At 44.3% G+C, this 23,424-nt stretch overlaps 1 protein-coding gene and 1 long non-coding RNA gene across 6 annotated transcripts in view; both read right to left on the bottom strand.

The window, feature by feature from the left end:
- The window catches only part of LOC135899974 (irregular chiasm C-roughest protein-like), an 872,345-nt gene that overhangs the window by 704,807 nt on the left and 144,114 nt on the right, over window positions 1-23,424 (bottom strand). The gene's annotated exons all lie outside the window — the stretch shown is intronic.
- Window positions 12,348-19,378, bottom strand: LOC135899973 (uncharacterized). The gene is made up of 4 exons (XR_010563756.2): window positions 19,044-19,378; window positions 17,826-17,877; window positions 16,572-16,761; window positions 12,348-15,492 (listed from the first exon to the last, which is right to left on the bottom strand). It is a non-coding gene; the product is annotated as an uncharacterized lncRNA (long non-coding RNA).

Genomic DNA, 23,424 nt, shown 5'->3' with positions numbered 1-23,424 from the left:
CTCGAAAAGGCGTCACCGTCATTACTTCTGCGTCGTGGGCTGCCATGAACAAGAAGGCCTGAATCCCAACATCAGATTCTACCGTTTTCTTTCAAGTTCGGACTTTTGCACCTACAGTCCCGACAGCAGACCGACAAAGCAGGAGGCATGGCTGGTAATTCACGATTCGAGACCTGGCCACAGCGACAATTAACAATTCGATCGATGCGAAGTGGTGAAGTGACCAGGTGTGTGCAAATGAGCACAAATGGTCGGGCTCATTCGATGACCATTCACTACTCCACTACGAGCAGCACAGGTTAAGAGAGTTAAATGCGCTCATCCTTGATCTCAACCCTGCACGTCGAGGCACGCAGCAAGGCAGTATTGATTGCAGCACATCGATGTTCGAGCGCTGTCATTAAAACCTACATCAAGCGAGCAGCGCACGAGCTCGCGCTGCAGCGCGATTCGCACGTACGTGCGAGCTCATATGCAATGCATCAGTTATTACCAGTTATTAAAAGGGACAGATGGTCGCTGCTATAACGCAGGCATAACTACTTGTTTAGCGGCATGCAGTCAACAAAGATTGCAGGAGGCCCCCCGTTTCGCGGCATGTCGAAATACCGCTGCCGTCGCGGCGCGTACGATCGTGCGCTCGAGCAGATCGTACATCGCGGCGCGTGCCGTCGTGTGCTCGAGCAGTTCCGTACACATCACTGCTGTGGGTTCATTTATAGCAAGGATTTCCACGCGTTTGTGCGCCTGAATCTAGCAGCTAGCGTGTAAACTTTACCTGAAGTTCCACTTCGTACGCGACTCGCTTCACTTGCGATTGACACGGTGCTAAAACTTCGCCGCCTAATTCTTGAACGGCGTACACGTATTCGGCACTGCATAATTTCTTGCCTTTACGAAGCGTGCCACCCTTGAAAAAATCTTCGGCGCCCGATATTCGCTGCAGGCCGTGAAACAGCACAACTGAAAGTGGCGGGTCCATATTGTAAACGTGCTTGCCGAAGCAGACTACCGAGCTTGGTACAACCCATTTTAGCACAGAGGGCGCTTTTTAGCACCTTTTTTCGCAGCGCCCCCTGGGCAATGCAAGAGCCCCATGTGCGTGGTACTAGAGATCAAAGAACGAACGCGCTTGGAGATCGCAGCGCGCAGCCGCTGTAACCATTGACTTCAAGGAGGAGACAAAGGAGGGAAAAGACAGGGAGGTTAGCCAGTGTAAGTACCGGCTGGCTACCCTGTGCTGGGGATAGGGGTAAAGGGAATAAAAGGAGAAAGAAGAAGAAGAGGAAAAAAAAAGAAAAAAAAGAAAATTCACAGAGTAACGCGAAACTACGCTCTACAACGTTCAAAGGCGGTCACACAATTCGCACGTCCTTAAAAACTTCAACAAAGCCCTTAAGGCCTTCAGTGCCGAAGCCCGTCTGGACCAATGTCCTAGAGCTTTTTCCTCTGTAAAGGGGCGATTGTCCAGTTTTGCGAGAGCGGTCACAAGCACTGTTCTTCGCACTGCGTAACGGGGACAGTCACAAAGGAGGTGTTCAATCGTCTCCTCGCAGCCGCAGGTGTCACAAGTAGGGCTGTCGGCCATTCCGATACGGAATGAATATGAGTTCGTGAACGCCACGCCGAGCCACAGGCGGCACAGAAGTGTTGCTTCCGCTCGTGGCAACCCTGGTGGTAGGCGGAGTTGCAGACGTGGATCCAATTTGTGGAGACGTGCGTTCGTGAAGTCACTGGTGTTCCACAGATTTTGTGTAAGCTCGCGGGCGAGGGAGCGAAGACTTGTGGCTGCATCTGTTCTTGACAGTGGTATGGGTATAATCTGGGCGCCATCATGAGCCGACCGGGCAGCGTCGTCCGCACTGTCATTTCCTGAAATTCCACAGTGACCCGGTATCCACTGGTAGATGATGTTGTGTCCCTTGTTGATTGCGTGATGGTGGAGTAGTCGGATGTCTGCGACTAGTTGCTCATTAGGTCCATGGTTGAAAGGGGACATCAGACACTGAAGAGCTGCCTTTGAGTCACATAAGATGGACCATGAATGTGATGATTTCTGAACGATAAACTCCAGAGCAGCACGGATAGCTGCGAGTTCTGCAGCCGTCGATGATGTAATGTGAGATGTCTTGAACTTGAGGGTGACGCACTCTGTGGGAATCACCACTGCTCCAGCTGAACTATTAGAGGATACAGAACCGTCAGTGTAAACGTGGATGCGTCCTCTGTGTTGTTCATGTAGCACTGAAAGCACGGTTTGTTTGAGGGCAAAAGTTGACATCTCTGTTTTCCTTTTGATACCGGGAATAACAAGGACAGCCTGGAGTGGATGGAGGCACCACAGCGGTTGAGATGGTCGTGCTGCAGGCGTGAGGTTTGACGGTAAAGTTCCATTGTTGGCGGCAATAATCTTGCTAAACGCTGAACGAGGTCGAGCGGCAGGAAGGGAGGCGAGATGATGCGATGGAAGTCGGGCGAAGTGCCTGATATGCATCCTCAAAGTGTCGACTTGAAGATACGTGTTGATAGGGTGGTCATGCGCGATGGCTATTGTTGCTGCCGTGGACGCACATCTAGGAAGACCAAGGCAAATTCGCAGAGCTTGAGCTTGTACAGATTGGAGGGCACGGAGGTTGGTCTTGCCGGTCCCACCCAGTACAGGTAAGCTATAGCGCAGGAGACCGAGGAACAGTGCGTTATAGAGTTGGAGCATCGCACTCACAGACGCACCCCATGACTTTCCCGCAAGAAATCTGAGCACGTGGGTTATCATGACTAATTTCCTTTTTAGGTAGGAGATATGAGGACTCCAGGAAAGGTCTCGGTCTATTATCACTCCTAGAAAGCGGTGCGTCTTCTCGTAGGCAATTGGCTGTCCATTAATTCTGATAACGTATGGTTTCATTGCTTTACGCGTGAAAGCGACTATAGAGCACTTCTCGCAGGACAGCTCCAGACCTCGTGCTCGAAGATAACCTGATGTTAGTGTGGCCGCTTTTTGAAGTCTGGCGCGCACCTGAGGACGCGTCGCTCCTGATGACCAAATGCATATATCGTCTGCATAGATCGACACATGGACGGATTCCGGAAGGGTATGAACCATGTCGATGAGCACCAGGTTAAATAGAGTGGGGCTCAAGACTCCGCCTTGTGGTACGCCTCGGTAGGTTTTGCGTTGTGATGACGCACCGTCCTCTGTTTGCACAAAGAATGACCTGTCCTTCAAGAAGCTGGATATCCACCGAAAAACAAGGCCGCCTAGGCCGACATCACCCAAGGCGTCCAGGATGGCTTGATGGGTTACGTTGTCATATGCGCCTTTAACATCCAGGAACATCGCCGCTGACAGCTTCCTGAGGCTTTTTTCGTGCTGAACAGACGAGACAAGATCTATGACGTTGTCTATAGAAGAGCGTCCGCGTCGAAAGCCTGCCATAGCGTCAGGATATAACTTGTAATGTTCTAGATACCACTCTAGACGCGTCAGCACCATCCTCTCCATCACCTTTCCTAGACAACTGGCCAGAGCAATGGGACGATAAGACGCCACGTCTAGGGGTGATTTACCTGGCTTGAGCAAAGGCACAAGGCGGCTGGACTTCCATGCAGCTGGAACTTCTCCTTCACGCCATGAATTATTGTACACGTCTAGAAGTGCATGCCGGGCTGTGTGACCGAGGTTTCCAAGAGCTGCGTATGTCACCCCGTCAGGCCCAGGCGATGAGGAACGTCTGCACGCTGCCAACGCCGCCTGCAACTCCTCGATGGAAAACAGATTGTCCATACGAGAATCCCGCGAGATTGGAACATCACGGGGATCATGTGTAGCGAACGATGGCGGTAGACCAGCGACCTTGACACAGAAGTCGTCCGCTACGTCGAGCTCTCTGCGACCTTGGTAGAGAGCCAGGCATTTGAAGGGGTGGCGTTGTTGCGGTGATGTTCGAAGACCACGCACTGTTCTCCATATATGTGACAGGGGTTTATGCGGATCAAGGGTATCACAGAAGGTTTTCCATCTTAGAGACTGCAGGGCGTTGATCCGACGCTGGATCTTCTTCTGTATGCGTCTCGCCTCCCTTAGGTCGTAGATGGACTTGGTGCGCCTGTACCTTCTTTCCGCGCGACGGCGGATTGCTCGAAGCCGCTCCAATTCTGCTTCGAATTCAGAGAATTTAGGAATAGGCCTAAAAGATCTTGTGGCTTCTTGAGCAGCGGCGTTCATTAGCTTCTCGATGTTGCCAGGCAGACAGTCCCGGATCTCTTGGCAATTCTTCTCCATGAGCAACGTGTATTTAGGCCAGTCGATGTGATGAAGAACTGTAGTAGAGTGTGACTTGCGTATGCCGTCGATTTTAACATACGTTGGAACGTGGTCACTACCACACGTTTCGTTGTCCGTGAACCATTTCACACTGGCACTGAGGCATCTTGAAACAAAAGTCAAGTCCAGGCAGCTGCTGTATGTCAATCCCCGCAGAAAGGTGGGACTGCCATCATTTAGGCAGCAGAGCTCATGGTCCGACGCGAAGGATAGTACACGTCTTCCTCCACAGTCCATCTTTAAGCTTCCCCATAGCGGATGATGCGCATTGAAGTCGCCGGTAATAACCCATGGTCCAGATGTCGCTGTTAAAATTCCACCTAGTCTTGCGCTGTCAAATCGACTCGAAGGTGAGATGTAGGCACCTATGAGCGTGAGTGCGACGTTCTTGCATTTTATAGTCAAACACACATACTGATTGTTGTCATCAGGTGCCACTGGGTGTAAAACATATGTGAAATCGCATCTGATATAAACGATGACTTTGCTGCGGTCGGTACAGGTGGCAGACATGAAAGCTTCATATCCTGATAGGCGGATGGCGCTCTCAACGTTTGGTTCACAAATGACAATTATTGGAAATTTGTTCTTAAAAACAAACGGACGAAGGTCCGAAATGCGCGATTTAATGCCTCTGACATTCCATTGGAAGATAGACGCTTCCTTGACCTCTTTAAGGAACGAATGTAGAGGAGCAGCCATGGTACTTCTCAAGACCGGAAAGTACCGGATACAGGGCATCCAGTATTTGAAGTGCGCCTCGAGCCGCCGGAGTGTGTATGGCAGTCAGTAGTGCTCGTAGCGTGTTCATAAGGGCCCTTATCATGGTGACAACTTGTTTGTCGTTGTCTTGGTTGCTGCCACAAGGTGAAGCATGATTCGGCGAGCGTGCTACATCTTGTCGCTCCGCTGGTGGATCTAGCCGTGGCAATGGCGGCCACTCCTCGCTTGAGGCAATGAGATTGGAGACTTTCTGCTGAGGAACGTCGTTGCTGCTATTGTTAGTTGTATGCGGAAGTGTCTGGACTGTCAGTGGACGCGGTGCATCCTTAGCAATAGCAGTGGGTTTCCTAGAACTCCGGCGACGTGAACGTCGACGTCGCACCTTAGCGGCAGCCTCCCTGTGCGAGGAACCATCCCTGACCATTTGCCTCAAGACTTTCGCCTCATTTTTCACATGTGGGCAATTCTTCGAAGTTGCATCGTGAGAGCCCTGACAATTGGCGCACTTTTGGTTTTCTGCACGACAGGCGTCGGAGCTGTGCGACCCAGAGCACCGGGAGCACACGGCAGCGTTTGTGCAAACCGCACTAACGTGCCCTATCCTTTGACATTTCCTGCACTGAAGCGGCTTTGGCACAAAAGGCCGTACAATGTGTCGGAAGTGACCGACCTTGACGTGGGACGGTAGGCTGTCTCCTTTGAAAGTTAACTTGACACACTGCGAGTTTCCCAGGCGACGGGCTTGCAATATGGCAATTCCCTCTGTCGCCGGCTTGATGAGTATATGCAGGTCAGCATCGCTTATGGAATTATCTACGTCATACACAACGCCGGCCGTAGAGTCATGATGGTCTTGTTTATAGCAGCGTACGTTGATGCTATCCAGCACCTTAACGTTGCTTAGAATGTCTAGCGCGCTGCGGTTTGTGACATCTATAGCGAGGATGTTCTTACGGGCGTTGATCCTTATATCTTTGATCTGACCCGGAACGAGTGCCTCGAGCGATACAGATGTGGCTTGGCGGTTGATCCGGTTTAGATTGTCGCTAGCAGCCACAGGCACATATAAAATGGTGAGGTCTGATGGCTTTCGCGTCGGGATCACAGTTGACTTCAAAGAGCTTCAGATTCAGCAACGGCCGCAACAGTATCACAGCTAATCGCTGTATCTGCGGCTGCTCCCGTCTCTCGCCTTGCAAGAAGCACGCGTTTTATTTGAGCCTCGCCGAACTGCCGTCGTCTCGTCTCCCAAGCCTGCAGGTCTCGTATGTTCAGTTAAGAACACCAAAGGGAAATGAAAGAAATACAGGCAACGGACTCTTATCATACCTTCCTTGTCACGTCGTCATCTCAAAAGGCATTAGAAACTATTTTAGATGCTTTATTTTTGGAAAAATAGCAGAACTAGTAGTAATCCTTATTTCTAGGTGGCGCGACAAACGTCAAGGTAGCGTTCGGGTGTGTATGTGTGCGCGCAAGCGGGTGCAACCGAGCTTCGTTTTGCGCACACTTTTGCAACAGTACACACGGTTACCGCTAGTTTCGTAGTCGCATTTTTTTTCGTAGCATTTATTGTTTACGCTACAAATGAGGTTGTTCTTAAAAATTTATAAAGGTTAGTTGATAAAAAATTATTGCTAATTAATTGGTGGCTTTTAAGTGTCATTATGTTGCGTTTGAAAGGTTTTTATAACTGAATACGATAGTGAAGCTGTGAACGGCTTTCGAACTCAGTCATTCGGTTGCAGTTGTGTGGTGGTTCGCGCCTCGTGCTTCTTGATGAAAGTATTTTTCTGTTTTCGGACATCACGACGCACATTTTAGTGAAATACTTTAACGACGATACGTGGGACGTTTATCCGTTGAAGTGGTTGGCTCACCCAGCTACTAGTCTTTTACTGATGTGCGAGCCTGGTTCTTTTGATGTGTTGGGCGGCAGAGGTCATGATGCCTGTTGGAGAGAAGGCACCCCGAAACAGTCGCAGCCGCACTTCCGAAGATAGGTAAGTAATCTCGTTTTCTTGGGAACGTAGCCTGTTTTTCTATTTTGACATTGACGAGCGTGAGATGTTAAGCACACCGTTCACTTCTAGCAAACCGCATGCCCCGGAGCAAATGCGCGCGATATTAACTCTCGCTGCCGCCGTCACTTCGTTTGATACAATGGTAGGCGAAGAGGCAGTGGCGCTACATGTGCGTAAAATTGCATCGCTTCATTTGTTCCTGTCTAATAACACAATTGGAATATAACGATCGGCTTCTCTGCGCAGTGATAATCTTGTACAGTGGCCACGTCATCTTTCATGGGGGCTCACGTGGGCCGTCTAAGCGCTTGTTATCGCGTTCCGATACGTGATAGGCGCGCTGCCTTTCAAGGTATTTAGGCAGGCACTACGAGCTTAGGAGAACCGCGACAAATAATTGTGCAGCAGGTGTACAGCTTTGCTGCGCTTGTACCACACTCGTACCGGAAGGCAGTGTTGCACTTCACGCTTACAGATTTCGTAACTATGGAGGCCGCCGTGGCAATTTGGGGCTCGAGTCGTGGATACGATCCCTCCAGCGGCCGCATTCCAAAGGAGCGGAATGCAAAAACGCTCGTGCATTGTGCACTGTATGCACGTAAAAATTTCCAGGAAGTCAAAATTAATACGGAGTCCCCAACTACGACGTGCACCATAATCAGATCGTTGATTTGGCACGTGGAACATTAGAATAATTTTTTTTAGTAGTGGCTCATCCTACGGTTAGTGTGATCACCTTTTGTGCCGTAGCGGTTAAGCGCGCCTCGATTTAGGTTGCGGCTAATGATGCGGCGCACCGCGAAATATATTTCACCTCTTTGGTATTTGCGGAGAACGGCCAACCGATTAGTCACAGCTTCCGCGCGGTGACTGTACACGGATACACAGCGCAAATGAACAAAGGTGTGGTGACGACGTCGGCAAAAAACACAGCCGCCGACGGGTTCACCTTATCGCCTATCACCGGCAAAACTACCGCGGTAAGCATCATTATCTAACGCGGTGGGTTGCCGTTGAAGGCGTACTGTACAATTTTAATAGGCGATAATCAAAACATGCCACCGTTCTCTGCTGTCGCTTTGAGTTGAAGTTGAGTTGATGTGCATTGCTTCCAGAAGCGAAAGGAGCGCCAATCGGCGCGTTGTCGCCTCAAGCTAAGCGTCGCACTCGAGTACCGTTTGCACGGTGAAGAATGACGCGTGCATGAAGCTAGCTCACTGTGCGGACGCTATCGCGCAAAACGCGCAAGGGGGTGTACGCGACGTCCTGCACACAAATCGCGCGGGGTGATCGGAGCCACGCCGGAGCGGCTAGCTTTAAAGAAGCGGTACATGTTCTCACTCGTACAGGCACGCTCACGCTCGCATCGCTCTCGGCGTATCTTGAGGTCATTCCTTCTGCTGGACTTCTACCCAAAGATTCCATATCTGCTTGGTATCGGCTATGCACTGTCGCGTGGTCTTTGGTTCTGCGAGAGAGCCGGGAATATTTTTCCCCGCTGTGAAACATCGCTGTGCATGTTTTAGTTAACATTTACCGTAGCAACCCATTTCTTCCTTTTCTCGACAGCACTCGTACAGAGTCGCAAATTTTTACTTGCCAGTATAATGTGTACTTCTATTTCATGCGTAGTTATGTGCGTTGTGTGGCAGATTCTTAATCCGCGTAATCTCATTTTCTGTCCACATTCCCTTCTCACAGGTCACGCATGCAGCAAATTCCCAGGTGCTAAAGTGTTCTACGCCAAAAGAACCTTGGCGTCGTGCAAGAGACACCCGTTGATATGTGGCTGATTCACTAGCAAGCTCTCATCTCTGTTGTTTTAATCGCGGTGAAAGACGTGTGATAAAGCTTGTATATATTTACGTGAAGTCATTTGTTTCAAGTCTGTTATTTTGCCTTCTCACAGTCAGCTGTAGCTCTTCTTGTGATGTGTTAGTGTGCGAAACATCTTAATGTAACATATTCAGATGTATTTTGTGTATTCACACGCTAGCAGCTTCAAATGTTGATGTGTTCAAAGTTGGTTGTTACAAGGGTATGCTTAAGCCCTGCCTTTTGAGTTGCTTTGCCTTCTAGTCATAAACTTAATTCGAAAGTGAAGACCACAATGATCGTTTTGATTGAATTTAGTATATGTTTAGGTTTTTTTCAGATGTATTTACACTGCTAGAGCGCTGTAGGTACTAGCCTATGTCTCCAGGTTCGATGTAGTGGTGCCTTATGTACTGTAATAATGTTTCACGTGCACGCATCTTTAGTGTAAATAAAGGTGCTTCAAGTTGATCAGCACACTAAGAAAAAAAAGAGTACCTCTTACTCTTTTTGGAGAGTCTGGACTCGCCACGTATACGACACACTTTGTGGGAGACACCCGAACTCTCTTTCGGCAGAGAGTCCCGAGACTATCTGTGCTCAATACAAGGTGTTTGCGTGACTCCGCACACAATAGTCATGCACACACTGTTGTAATAGTCGCCTATACCCTCTCAAAAGGGTTACAAGACTAGTGCTCAGGGAGTCCGTTAACAATTCTAAATGAGTCGAACGACTCAAGATAAAGGGTGACATGACCACTGCTGAAGGATTCGGGTAACTATTCTTGATGAGTCTGATAACTCCAGCAGTGTGTCAAGTTACCCTTTGTGCATGGTGCAGGACTCTTGTAAATGGAGTAAAATAACTAATCCATGTAAGTCGTTTGACTCTCAGATGGCAGTGTCGAGCCGCTTTTCAAAATGTGTCACCAACTTTTGCTGTAAGTACACACGACTACGGCTAGCTCTCAAGATGGCTACTGTGAAAAGACAACATATAAGAAAGAACCCATAGCAAACTTGCCAAAAAGGACGTGGCAGGTTAGCAACAAAAAGTTAACATTTCATCACCCTTTGTTGTCTTCTGGAAAACTCAAATGTATTAGTCAGCACAGAATCACCATGAAAGCAAGACAGTTCTCATTACTATTAAACTGGAATCAATAGCCAACCAAGCAAAACAGTCTTAAATAAACATCCAATATGTAGCCTGCAGGTGCATATGCATGACACTGCAATGCAACTCAGAACCATAATGAGACCCAAAAATATTATGTAACTCATGTGGAAGTTCAATTCACCACTGCACAGGTCTCTAATGTCAAAACATTTATAAGTTAAACCTATTTCACTGTTCTTCGAGACGTGTTTTTATTTAGAACTTACCATTTAACATTTTAAGCAAGTAAGCTACACATGACAAATAAAGAAGGCCGCAGTTATGTACAAAGGAGATCCAGATAATCAAGTGCAATAAAAACAATATTCCAACTTAGATTCCATAATCTATGCGTTATACTATGCTTGCTGAAAACAACTGGTTGGCAATTGATAATCCAATCTAACAGTAAGAACAGCTGTCTTACCTTATGGTACTCTTTCTTGTTGGCACGTTTCCCCCACAACTTGTGCGTGTTAGCGTCAGTTGAAAATTGATCTGAAAAATACCACATTAAAAAGTTGTGCATCAATTTTATTGTCATACAACATGCAACAGTGTATAAAAGCTTCAAAACAGATAATATTACAAAAATAAATAGAGCAAAATTTATACTAATTGTTTATTTATGTTGACAAACATACTTTTCAAGACGAAGTATAATAGCTGACAGACAATTTCGCAGATTGCAATAACCACTAATACAAAACTTGCCATAATGCAAACACGCTGACAAAATATGTAGCACAGGTAGCTGTATTTTGTTACGGCAAAGATAGCACATGAATAATGAGGACAAGGGAGGTAGCAGAACACATAAACTATACCCAGCTGCATGCATGCAGCTGTAACAATACACATGGTGCACCAAGGTCCAAAAGAAACAAAGAGGAAGATGTGAGGAAGGCTTCTTTTACTCATCACAAGCTATCCTGTAAGAGCAGACAGATTATGCACTGGCTGTAATGTACCCTCAGCACATACGTAAATGAGTTCCATTAGGTGCCACATTTACAAATCACTCATACAATGTTCTTGTGATTGTCCTTATTCCGATTTTTAACTTGGAAAGCATGACTGAGTTATGTAATGCTTCCCTACGGCTTCGCACATATGCAGAAAGAAGTGTTTCTATAAACACGGGAGATCATGGAAGGATGACTGACACATACTTCTTTTAATTCTTTTGTCTTGGTCTTCATGATTATCTACCACAGTAGTCTTTTGTAGAGTGAAACACATTCAGATAATACACTGTGGGCAACAAAGTGTGAATACCTGTTCTTGATTTCTACCTTTCTCAAGTGTCCCGCTAAGGTAAGATTGGTGCAAAAAATTGTCTTCCCAATGTATGCGTTCCCACGAAACAGGAGCAGATGATAAGCCACATTAATGGTGCGTGAAATAAAACATCTGTTCTTAACTTACCACTGCCATTCCAATCTGGTGCGATTTTCTGCTTTGTTGTGTACTCTAGCACAGGTGCTACGCAGTTCACTTGGTGCCCAAAGCAACTCTCACACTATAGCAGGATGTCAATTTTGTTTTTCAAATTCTAAGCGAAACTCAGGTTATGGGGGACAATTGTAAACTTATAGTTTTGCTTTGTATCTTCATAATGTTGTAGAGCAGGGTAGAAAGCAAGAACAGATATTTATAATTTCGTTTCCTATTGTGCATTGCATGGATATGTTTCAATGAATGATAAAACTACTTGGTAGATAAGAGAATTAACTTCGAAGTCTACCATATCAGTAACTGGAAATTTTATGTGTAATTGAAATTTTGTGATTCCCAGTGATGAAGAAACAGTTTTGACAAAATGTGCCAAGGCAACTAAGTCACTCATGCTCACAAAGGAAACAAAATAAAAACCAAGATTGCAATAAGTTCCAACTTGCAACCTAAAGTGAGACACCTCACATGACTGACTTATGTATTTACTGAGCATAATTTACATCTAGCGCATAATCTGCTTGTACAAGATGACGAACAATTAGTTACTGTTGCTTTCTCTCTGGGGCATTTGGCTCTTCTGAACACATGCACATTGTGTGGCAAAGCTGCGTGGATGTAGCTGGGCACAGCTGTTATTCAGCATCAGTATGTTTTTATGGTCCTGTACTATTATCATTGTAATTTATAATTAGCAAATAGCCTAACTATTGGGTTGATCAGCTCCATTTTAAACAAAACATACTGACAGATTTCCCTGTTTATTGCTAACAAAGTGATGGGTACATCATTTCAGATTTCAAGAAACAGCTGTGGAACAGAACAAATGCTGAAGACTGAAAATCTACAATGACCAGTACCTTCTTTATTAAATGCCATGTACTAGCTCTTTCTGCAATGAATACCATTATTACCAAAAATTGTAGCCTGAAAAAATAATTGGGAAATATTTATAAAAGTGACAGAGATTAGAACTGCACGTTAATTACAAATGTCTTCTTAAACAAAATCACAATAATTGAAGTTTCATTAATTTTAGCAAAACACTGACATCCCATTATTGAAGCTAGTCAGTGCTGAAGGTATTGTTAGTTTGTAGGAGTCCTCAGACTGGCAGCTCTGAAATATTTGTCACCATACTTGGTGGAACATGCTTTGCTCTTTCGGATATTACTTTGCCAAAAAGCCTTCTGTAAGCCTTGTAGGATGATCATTACTTTTTGGGTATATGTATATCAGAACTGGTGCTAGTCTGAGTTCTTACAAAGTAGACGTTATTGAGTACTGTAATTCTAGTGCCTGCCACAGCTAAAATTTATGTTAGGGAAAATTGTCGCACTGTCATGAAGCAGTTATGTTCAATAATTAGAGGCAATCACCGTTGAAACACTCAGTACAAAACACAAATATATGGAGTCAAAATTTAAATGTCCAACAAAGTCACGTCTCATGTCTACATTTCACAGAACTGTCTTTTTTTCTGTTAGTGTGCCAATACCAATTGCACATTCACAAACATTTTAGTATTGCACTTCTGGTAAATGCAGGAAAATTCACCGTCTTTAACAGAAGCCCTTGGGAAGACAGCCCATATTCGCTTCGACAAGAGGACTTGCCTTAAGCTTTGCGTCGCTATGTTGTAGGTCACTGTAGCAAGGGGAACGTTTTGCTGATTGAATATTACTCGAAATATTTTTATTATTTGTACTAGAGGTTTCAAAAGAGAGCCAATTGTAGAGTTCTTCATGCAGATTTCATATATTCCATTAGTTTTTGTTTAGCTGCTTCTTGAGTTATGTCCTATACAACGGCAAAATACATAGTGATATTTGCGGGCACTTTCTTGTGTATTAAATTTTCACAAAAAAGCAGTGTGCTGCAGTTAACTCAGCTCCTTGTAGACTGCAAGGTGCCAATATCTATTCAAACAGCACGTAAAGTTACTAGAAGTATGCAAGATTAGTAGGCAGGCAGGCAGGCCTGCTACTAAAATTATTGAGAATACTTCAATAATTTTTTTCTCACAATAGCATGAGAATAATCTTGTGCTTTATAATTGTCCTATACAAATTAAATTTGGCATACATACTCTTCAAGATAAGCAGAATACCAGTATCTAATTGAAATTGCAATCTAAAAATTATTTAAAGTGGCCTAATATTTTTTGCATAATTCCAGTAATTGTACAAGCTGTTTGGATAGGTATCGCCACTTTGCGGTATACACCTAGCTAAATAAGATACAGCATGAAACCATTTGCGAAACTTTTACACACAAGTGCCCATAAAGATATATTGCCACTATGTAGGACATAACTAAACACCAGCTACACAAAAACCAATGACAATTCAAATCTACATAAAACTCCCTATGAATACCAGTACATTCAAATTTCTAGTACAAATTTAAAAAGTTGTTTCGAGGAGCATTTCCCCTTAATAAGTGGGTGTCAGTGTTTCTACCAAAGGGTTACAAAATGCCTTGAGGCATACCATAGGGAGTTTTATAAATAGCACACGCATGCATCTGTCTAAAAAGTCCCATGCCCTGCTTGCATTCCTTAGACATTTTTCTGCATTCTGTTGTATGTCACCGTTTGCATCCCTTAACACTGAGGGCGCAAAACCGAAAACCAGCCTATTATACACTTAATTTTTAGCCTGTAAAGGGGTTGTATGCGAATGGGGGCAGCCAACTCTAGCATGAGAATAAACAAACATTTGTTCTCGCATTAATGAAACCAGTCAAAATATAATCTCGCAAATCTAGAAATGAATGCACAAAGAACCTTGCTGATTGTTACATTAGTGTCCCGAACAAGATCTTCTGATGTTTATAATTCCTAGTTTTATTCACTTTCCTCTAGTAACTGGGCTTTGACCTAGAATACTCAGTGTAGGAGACTAACCCAGGCCTGGAAGCCAATATTTAAATCTGAAATGGACATTCATCCCCCGACCACATGGCACTGCTACGTCATCAGAAGAAACATGCATCCATGGACATATAGTCTGTAAAATTATTTTTACATGATCTGTAGCGTTACTCTTGCACTAACAAATTCTGAAAATTAGGAAATACATCTGCTATTTAAAGCACTGCTGCAAAACCGTGTTTGAGAAATGCAATACTCAAAAGGTGTAATACAACCAATGTGTGCATGAAACCTATGCTGCCTTTGACATTCATCAGTGTGGCAAATAAGCACTGAGAAATGCCAAGGGTATCATAGCTTTCGTGTCTCAAGCCTTGTATGCGAGTACCAGTATCTTTGCAGTGAAAGAAGTCACATTATTACCAGACTTATGAGGGGAACCAATGTTTCTCTAGTTCAATAGTTTCTTTCTTGTGCTCCTATATCCTTGAGTTTTTAAAAAATAATGGGTGCTTGAAATAAGTACTTTATATTGCTCTTAAATTTATCCTACACCAGAGCCCGTGTTATGTTACATTTCTTGAACACATTGCAGTGCTGTAGATTATCAAAGGAAGAAAAAATGCCGTAAGTTCGTATTTTAGCCTTCCATACAACAAGAATTAATAACCTATCAATTACACCCACAAGTACGAAAGAACTATGAGAAACGGGGCTTAAAGGCAGGTATACATTAGAATAGCAGGGGCTGATGGTGAGAATTCTAAGAGAAAGGAACTATTAAAAACTAGATACTAAAGACACATATGAATTATAACAGAAATATTTACAAAGAATTTGAAGAGACAAATAGAATGTCTGTTCAAATCACTCCACCCCAACATTCATCCATGGTTCGATAAGTGATCACAGCTGGTGATGCTGTTTGGATAGATGGTAGGTGAGGCACAGCTGTGAAATAGGTAGCACATGTAGAGGGGTCACCAAAGGTTGCACAGCAGGTTGCCTTGATCTCCGGACTCCCTCGACCCTGATGCGTTGAGCCTGGTTATACGTCGTTCGCAAGAGGCCTGGCCCGAGTGTGCGGCATGGCTTGGGTAAAATTTCGAGGCAACCTGAAAAACACAGATTCATATATTTAGCACCAAAATATTCTGTACCATAGGGCAAATCTGAAGTTTACCATCTGCACATAGCAGATGATGAAAACAGACACAAGTCACCAGACTCAAGGTATATAAATGTGCAAAAGTGGAACTGAATGTGAAGAGCTGCTTATAGGATGGAATCCATCAATTTGTCTTTTGTGGATCAATAATAGTATCTTAACATAAAGTCAAGTGTACATGACCCTCCCTATTTGTGTAAGTAGGCTATTCTATACCAGCTGTTCCAACCTGGCACACAACCACTTGGAATTTCTTCTTGAAAACTGAGGGCCTTTCAATATAAAAGAAATCTCAATTTCACGCAATACTTAAAGCAAAAAAAATTTTTACTGCCATAAACATTATGTCAAATTTATGTCATTATGTCAAGTATGCATCATAAAGTGGCAGCCAAAAATTTGGTTCTTTCATTAAGAGGGCCAAATTTTTAACAACGAAGAGAGGCCTTACACCAGAAACTTGACTGCTTATTAGCCACTGCTCAGTTTATTATGGCTGATTAAAAATGGACAAAATGGCTTATTAACTTTATTTTCACAAAAGTGACCTACAGCAAAAACTGCAAATTTATGCAATCCATGTGTTTAGGACTTGTGCTGTGTGCAAGAATGGTATCAGAAAGATACATTATGCAGCAGTGCACAGAGGAGGATGAACTTGGAAAAGAAGACAGTTTTGGTGTACGTTTATCGGCCTACTTACCATTGAGGCAGCCCTAGTAAATTTATGCCAAATACCATGTATGAGAGTACATTGTATTCTTTTTAAATTGGTAAAGCTTTATCAAAGTAGTTTTTGTGTTAAACAAAAAAAAAATTGTGCAAGTGGTCTCTTGCAGTTTGAAAATTTGCATCGCATTTCGTCTAATACACATAGCCTCTTGGCGGCTAAGACAAAATGCATGGACTTGAGAATCCCTGCACAGATAGCAGAGAGTCTAATCTACTTCGAAGTTACGTCTTTCATTGCTGAGTGACTACAAGCCATTTCACTCAAAAAGACGTCGCTTAATTACAGGTATTTACCTGAATCTTTCTGTCGGCTGTCAGCCTGCTGGCATCATCACTAAGGCTGCCAACTCCCTAGTGGACATAGTCGGGACATGGTGGTGGCAGGATGCAGTGGCAGAAGCCACCAAAGGCTCCCAACTACCTAGTGGACGTAGTCAGGACAGGGTGGTGGGAGGACACAGGGGTAGGAGCCGCCAGAGTGTACCTGCAACAAATTTGCACAAATGTTCTTAGTCCTACCATGACATGATTTACAATAAAACTGAGCTGTCTGTGTAACATGGCTACCAATACAAATAAAGGTAAACAGTTAGGTCCTACGACACAACTAGAAGCCCGACAAAAAAAGAAACGGTACTTATGTTTATGAAAATCCAAGCAATGAAACAAAAAATGTGTAACCGGTTTGTGCATGGAAGCTCGGTTGAAACCTGAGCTCATACCATCAAGTGATCTGCTAGACAACTGCAAGCCTGCCACCTAAATATGTCATTGTAAATTATTTTTACATGCATTATGTTAAGCTGCATTAATACAAGTTCAAAATCTCTTAATATAAGTAAATCACCAAGCTAATTCAATTAACAAATTCCAGTGGTCGTTAATGCAACAAAGTGCAAGCTCGGAATAAAGCTGGCTAAACTGGGCAATGAAAAATAACAATGTGGTTCTCTACATCTTGTTTTCCTGGCTTTCGCTTTAGCACTGGAATATACAAGAATTTTGACATTCCTCATATTTCACCCTGCTAATTTTTATGCCATAATGCATAATACTTCAGCAAGAGGAATAATGCTTTCTTTCAACCGTAAATAGTGATAGAACAAGAAAATTCATTGGAGCCAACGTTTTGAGAAAAAAAATCTCCTTCTCTTTGTCAAAATATTGGCTCCAGCGGTCCTTGTTCTACGGCTCTTCATCAGTTCAAGTCTCTTGTCTTCCTGTGTACCTCTGTACTTTCAATGTTATGTCAATGAAACTGCAATAACGGATCATTAGTAAATGTAGCTGATGAGGAACTTGGGTTTGTTGGCAGATAACGACAGAGTAATTGCGCAATATAAAGATACGGACAAAGGAGGCTTGTGTGTGTTGTCTCCTCCAGCCATGTCTCCCCTTTGGGTGATTACTCTGTCTCAATGTAAAACTGTTACCCTTTGCACAATAATAGTACAATGCATAAAGACAGGAAAGTGGACACAAAAATTACAACAAATAGCATCATATGCTAATGAGATAAGCAAAAGTGCCTGCTACGATTTGTCTCACCCATAACGTGCTGGTAAATGGTGACTTCTGGCTGTTGCCATTTCTTGAATACCTAAAATAAAATACATTTCAAAATTATAAAAATACACAGGACAACAGCAGTAGCCGAGGACATAATGCATTGTTTAGTACAAAAAGGTAAACTAATCTCCGATACACGGCAGACGAAATTTCCTTTATTATGTTAGTAGAAAAATACAACACACTTCATTTCATTCAATACTGTCAGCCTTTCTTGCTATAAGAAAAAAGGTATTTCTGCATGGAAGCAGCAAAATAATAAATGGCCTTCTACTTTTACAAAATATGTTGCAGCGACTAAGCCAACTACAGCTGTAGATACTTAAAATTGTTGTATGCACATTACAATAGCCAAGACAGGATAAACTTGGGTTCATATGCAGCTCACTGGAAGGTACAACTTTGCAATCAACTCATTTCTGTTGGGCAAATATACGCACTAACATAAAACTACACATAAAAGGACCTTTTTTTTTCATAAACCACCGGAATCAATATAAAAAATCCAGTAGCAATAGTACAATTTCACCACATAACACAGCCAGGTTTTGTAAGCGTAGTAGGATTTACTATATAAATGTTGCAGCATATTCATGCTTTTAAATTTTTACAACCGTGAAAATAAAGATTACGTAAAAATATTACATTATATATAGGCTTAGATTGTGAGCTAATGTGTTTTCTACTTACAGCCAAATGCACAAAAAATTTGTTCTCTTTCAGCGCTTTGAAAGCGCTGTCTGTTCGCTTGTGCATGCAGCCGCTTAACTGCTCTTAAAATATGTGTGCTGCCACATCGCCTGACGCTACCATACATCGTTGTAGCGCTTTTATTATTCGCGGCAATATACCTAAAGCACTTGTAAATCTTCAGAATGCACAAGCTGCCCTTTCGATTACCTGTCTTCGCAATGCGAAAGTCACACTGGTGCTAGTATTGTATCTACACTTCAAGTTACGCAGTACTTGATATTCTACGGATTTTTCGATGCGACAGGCCACTCGTCACTAGAGTCGTTAAGAACGGTGTTTCTCCTGAGGCTTCCGTCTGCCAGTAGTATTTCCGCCTACATACGCGCACGCATGCCTAAGAAACGTCTGTGAACTGCCAAGAGAAACATGGCGCAAAATGTAGCCGTACCGGAAGGGCCGAGTACGCGCCGTTTGTAAACTCGGAACAAAAGCTGATATGCTTACCTGAGACGTTAAGAGAAATATGGCACAGGTCACTCCCCGCTCGTAGTCGGTCGTATGCATCTGGTCGTCTCTGTCCGTTGCGATCTCCCACATCACAATGAAAGATGCAGTGCAAACCGCAGCACTTCGGGCGCTTGTGACGGTCCGGCGATGTCGGCAAAGACGAAATCGGCGATACGCTGTTGCTCGCGGCGGTCCCCTCGTCGCAATCGCACAGCACGGACAGAAGCTCCCACCGTAACTTGCCACAACGCTTGGTTGCAGTCGCCCTTAACGCAGCGATTTCAGAACCACTCAACGACAACGTACTAGCGCGTGATGAAGCACAAGTTCAAAATGGCGTCATGCTATTGGCGGCTTCGGCTTTGGATCATTTTGTATCTGCACAACTGGGCAAAACAGTTGCGCTAGTTTCGGTTTTGTTTCCTTGCGTTGAAATAAAAACTGTTTTGCTCACTGATAATTTTATGTCACTTAAGTAATGTTTACGAATGAAACAGCCATCAATTTAACACGCGTCTTGAAATACCCGCTACGTTCACTTGGCAGAAGCAAAATTTTCTCGTCCGAGTGTGGTTGTGTTTTAAATATCTATCGCTGGGCTGTCGGAGCGTGCTAGAAGTGTGAAGACGCGGCGTAATTGTCCTTAATTTGCTTAGCTATAACGATGCGGCTGCCCTTGATTTCTGTCGAGTGCAGTTTGCTCTGATGTAAGGTAGAACTACAAAGCTGCCCATGTTACTGAATGATCTAGTGCACCTGAAGCTGCCAGAACTCCGGTATTTCCTCCACAAATTCTTGCGACTGTGTGCCGCTGTCACTAAATGCGAGCGTGTAGTCATTTGGCGGAGATTTAGCAGCAGATTTTCTAGAACTATCGTTCACCGCTCTATCACGACATGGCGAAGCAGCGTGGTTCGTCCTTAGTAAAATTTTCTATGTATTGCGAATTTTGCGATAGCAATTATATGGACACAACCGCCGAAATATATCTGTCGGTGTTAAAAATTAAATTATGGCGTTTTACGTGCCAAAACCACTTTCTGATTATGAGGCACGCCGTAGTCGAGGACTCCGGAAATTTTGACCGCCTGGGGTTCATTAACGTGCACCTAAATCTAAATACTCGGGTGTTTTCGCATTTCGCCCCCATCGAAATGCGGCCGCCGTGGCCGGGATTCGATCCCGCGACCTCGTGCTCAGCAGCCCAACACCATAGCCACTGAGCAACCACGGCGGGTATCTGTCGGTGTTGCCGTGAGCTTACGTATAAAGTGCGATAAGATCCTATCCTGCTCCGTTAGCTGTGCGCATTAAAAGGAAGTGTACGAGGGCGAGCCGAGATGTATAGTGCCTGGATGGGTGCCCCAAGTATCTATAGGTGGTCACGTGATAAAACGCGCGCAAGCCGGCAAAAGGAGGCGCTGGTTTAGCACGCTTCTCCTCTGGCCGTTGCTCTAGCCCGGTCTGGCGCCACTCTCGATCTGTCTTGGAGATAATTTCCGATGGGTGCAAAGCGGAGAAGGGGGGGGGGGGGGGGGGGAGGGGAAAGGCGCTTCTATATCGCCATTTCAAGTTTCGGAGACGCTTTGAAGGACGAGGCAGCAGAAGCGTTCTGTCCGCTCTGTTCGCGCCCTTCATCACGCCGACGCTGTGGCAGCGAGTGTTCGCGGTCATTGAGTGAAATCTGTTCACGTTTGCACGTGCGCGCGTGACCCCGTGCTTGCTAATTTACGGAGTAAGCGATTGTTTACTGCAGTTTATTCAGGTGATGAAGCTACGAACCTTGGTTCGTGCAGTGGTTCATGCAGCATTGGGGGGAAACTGCTATATTTTTGTTTTTAAATTTCTGGGGGGTTCAAAAGCAGTGCTGCGTACGCTAATGTTTGTTTCTGGTCGCGGAACGCAGCGCACTGCGGTAGCCCAGTGGCTTTGGTGTTGCGCTGCTGAGCTCGAGGTCACGGGTCCAATCACAACCGCAGCAGTCGCATTCCAATGGGGGCAGAATGCGAAAACGCGCGTATATTGTGCATTCCGTGCACGTTAAATAACCCGAGCTGCTGAAAATAAATCTGCAGTTTTCCATTACCGTACGCCTCATAACAAGATCTTGATTTTGGAACCTAAATCCTCAAAATTTAACTTTATACGTAGCGCAATTACATTTACAATCGACACTGTTCAGTGCGCCTACTGAACTTGTTATCTCGTTGCTGTGCTCTCTTTAGTAGCCAATGCTATATTTTTTAGATTTACTTATGGTCAGAATCCATTGTGACAAATCCGGGTCTTCCTTAGCATAGGAAGCCAGCTATCGCTTAAGCGTGTGAGATATTAACAAACATGTTCAAGGAAAATCGATATTGAGAGTTCGATGTAATTGCAGAACATGACAAGCTTGACGAAAGAATGATACACCGCATGTCGGTAACATGTCGGTAACATCATTTCAGCATCAAACAAAACACTCGGTTTTCTAAAACGACACCTTCGTCTTGCCCCACCACATGTTAAATTGCTCGCGTATAAATCACTTATAAGACCCAAATTAGAATATGCATCCCCCATCTGGAGCCCACATCAAGCATATCTAATCACCGCATTGGAAGCTGTGCAGAATCGTGCTGCCCGATTTATTCATTCCTCATACTCATATGACGTCAGTGTTTCATCCTTGAAAGCTACATCCGGACTGTCACCCCTCTCTTTTCGTCGTCGCATTGCTAGCCTCACCTTTTATCACAAATTCTTTTATTCTCCTCTCGATCAAGCACCGTATATCGCTGCCGCATCACGAATATCCCACCGCACCAGTCATCCCCTTCAAGTTGCCCGCCCACTATCACGTACTACTACGTTTTCAGCTTCGTTATTTCTTCGAGCAGCCATGGACTGGAACGGCCTACCCCATGACATCGTCGCCATCGCTTCAACACCTGCTTTTCAAGAACGCGTAACAGATCACCTTCAATGTTAAATCACTATCGCTATTTGTTTTCCTCACTACAAATGTAATCCCACCCCTTATGTAACGCCCCCTGAAATGGGGGCCTTTAAGGAACAAAACTGAACTGAACTGATTACAACCAGGACTAGGAACCCGAGGGCCTGCCTAAAACAGAAGACGTTATCTGGTATTTCTTCTCCTGCATTTTAATCTTTCTCTCGCCAGACTCATCTCGAATATCAGAGGAGTCGCAATCTTGCACGACGACTCTTCGCGTCCTATTAAGAGTCAAACGACCCACACACAAATGTTGACTCTTGTTTTGTGACTCTACCCGCGCGAAAATGGGTCTTCGTAAGAAAAAAGAGAGTCAAGTTGCTGTGACTCACTTTTTACTCTCTTTTTTCTTAGAGTGAGTCTCTCCTTTGATTTTGTTTGTGTTTGGGAAAGTTATGAGCAGGCACCGGGGCATGCAATTGTGAACAGCAAAGCACTTTCAATATATGAATAAAAATCCAATAGCCCAACGAAACGGCAATCATATTTCAATGGCGACTTCTAAAATCTCAATGCCATCTCAACTGTGCCACAATGTGCTTTTCAGTGCTGTGGCAATACTAATTCAACAGGTCAACAGAACTATCACAACGTCAGTTCAACGGAGAATCAATGGTAACTCAACAATCATTCAACAAAACGAACACAACGAGTCGTCTAAGCACAATGGACTTTCAATGGTAACTTCACAATTATTCAACATTGAGGTACCCAATGGTGTTTCTATTAAATTTCAGTGACCAATATTCAAGAGTCCTCAACACTCAACCCAACAATTCTCCAACAAGCTCTCAATAATTCGTCAATAAAGAACTCAACATTGACCAACGAGAGTTCCATTCCTTCTCAATAATTTCTTTTGTACGGGCCGTACCATCGAGAAAATATTGAAGGAGCAAATATCACAAGGATGTTGGGGTGACTCAATTCTCGAGCTGTCCTGAAACCTGTGCGTTTGTTCATTGTAGCTTGACAAGTGCCAACCGGCTACTGCCACTTAAATATTGCCCGTGACATCCAACGATGGAGGTTCGCAGTATCGATCCCCGTAACATATTCGCTTTACTTTCGTGACATCCACGGGCAAGTGCACGATTCAGTCACCAAAAGCTGCTTTGTACATATATATTTGTGAGTGCAGATATACACTAACCGTAATCCTCTACGACGTTGGAACTGCTGCACGACTTTGGAAAAATGAAGTACGAATGAAAGCACCAGACGGAGCAGTAGCGAAACAAAGCTCCATATTCGGGGGCTGTTGGGTGAGCGAGAATAAAAGAAAAGCATATGTATTAGTCTCATACCGCCTATGCGCCTATAGCGTGTGCGACCCAAAGAACCTGGTGCAAATTACAATGGTCGATGCGAGTGCTT

This window comes from Dermacentor albipictus, chromosome 4, assembly GCF_038994185.2.
Source record: "Dermacentor albipictus isolate Rhodes 1998 colony chromosome 4, USDA_Dalb.pri_finalv2, whole genome shotgun sequence".
Classification (NCBI taxonomy): domain Eukaryota; kingdom Metazoa; phylum Arthropoda; class Arachnida; order Ixodida; family Ixodidae; genus Dermacentor; species Dermacentor albipictus.
Note: the sequence above shows the minus strand (reverse complement) of the source record. Positions and strands in the feature narration are given on the sequence as shown.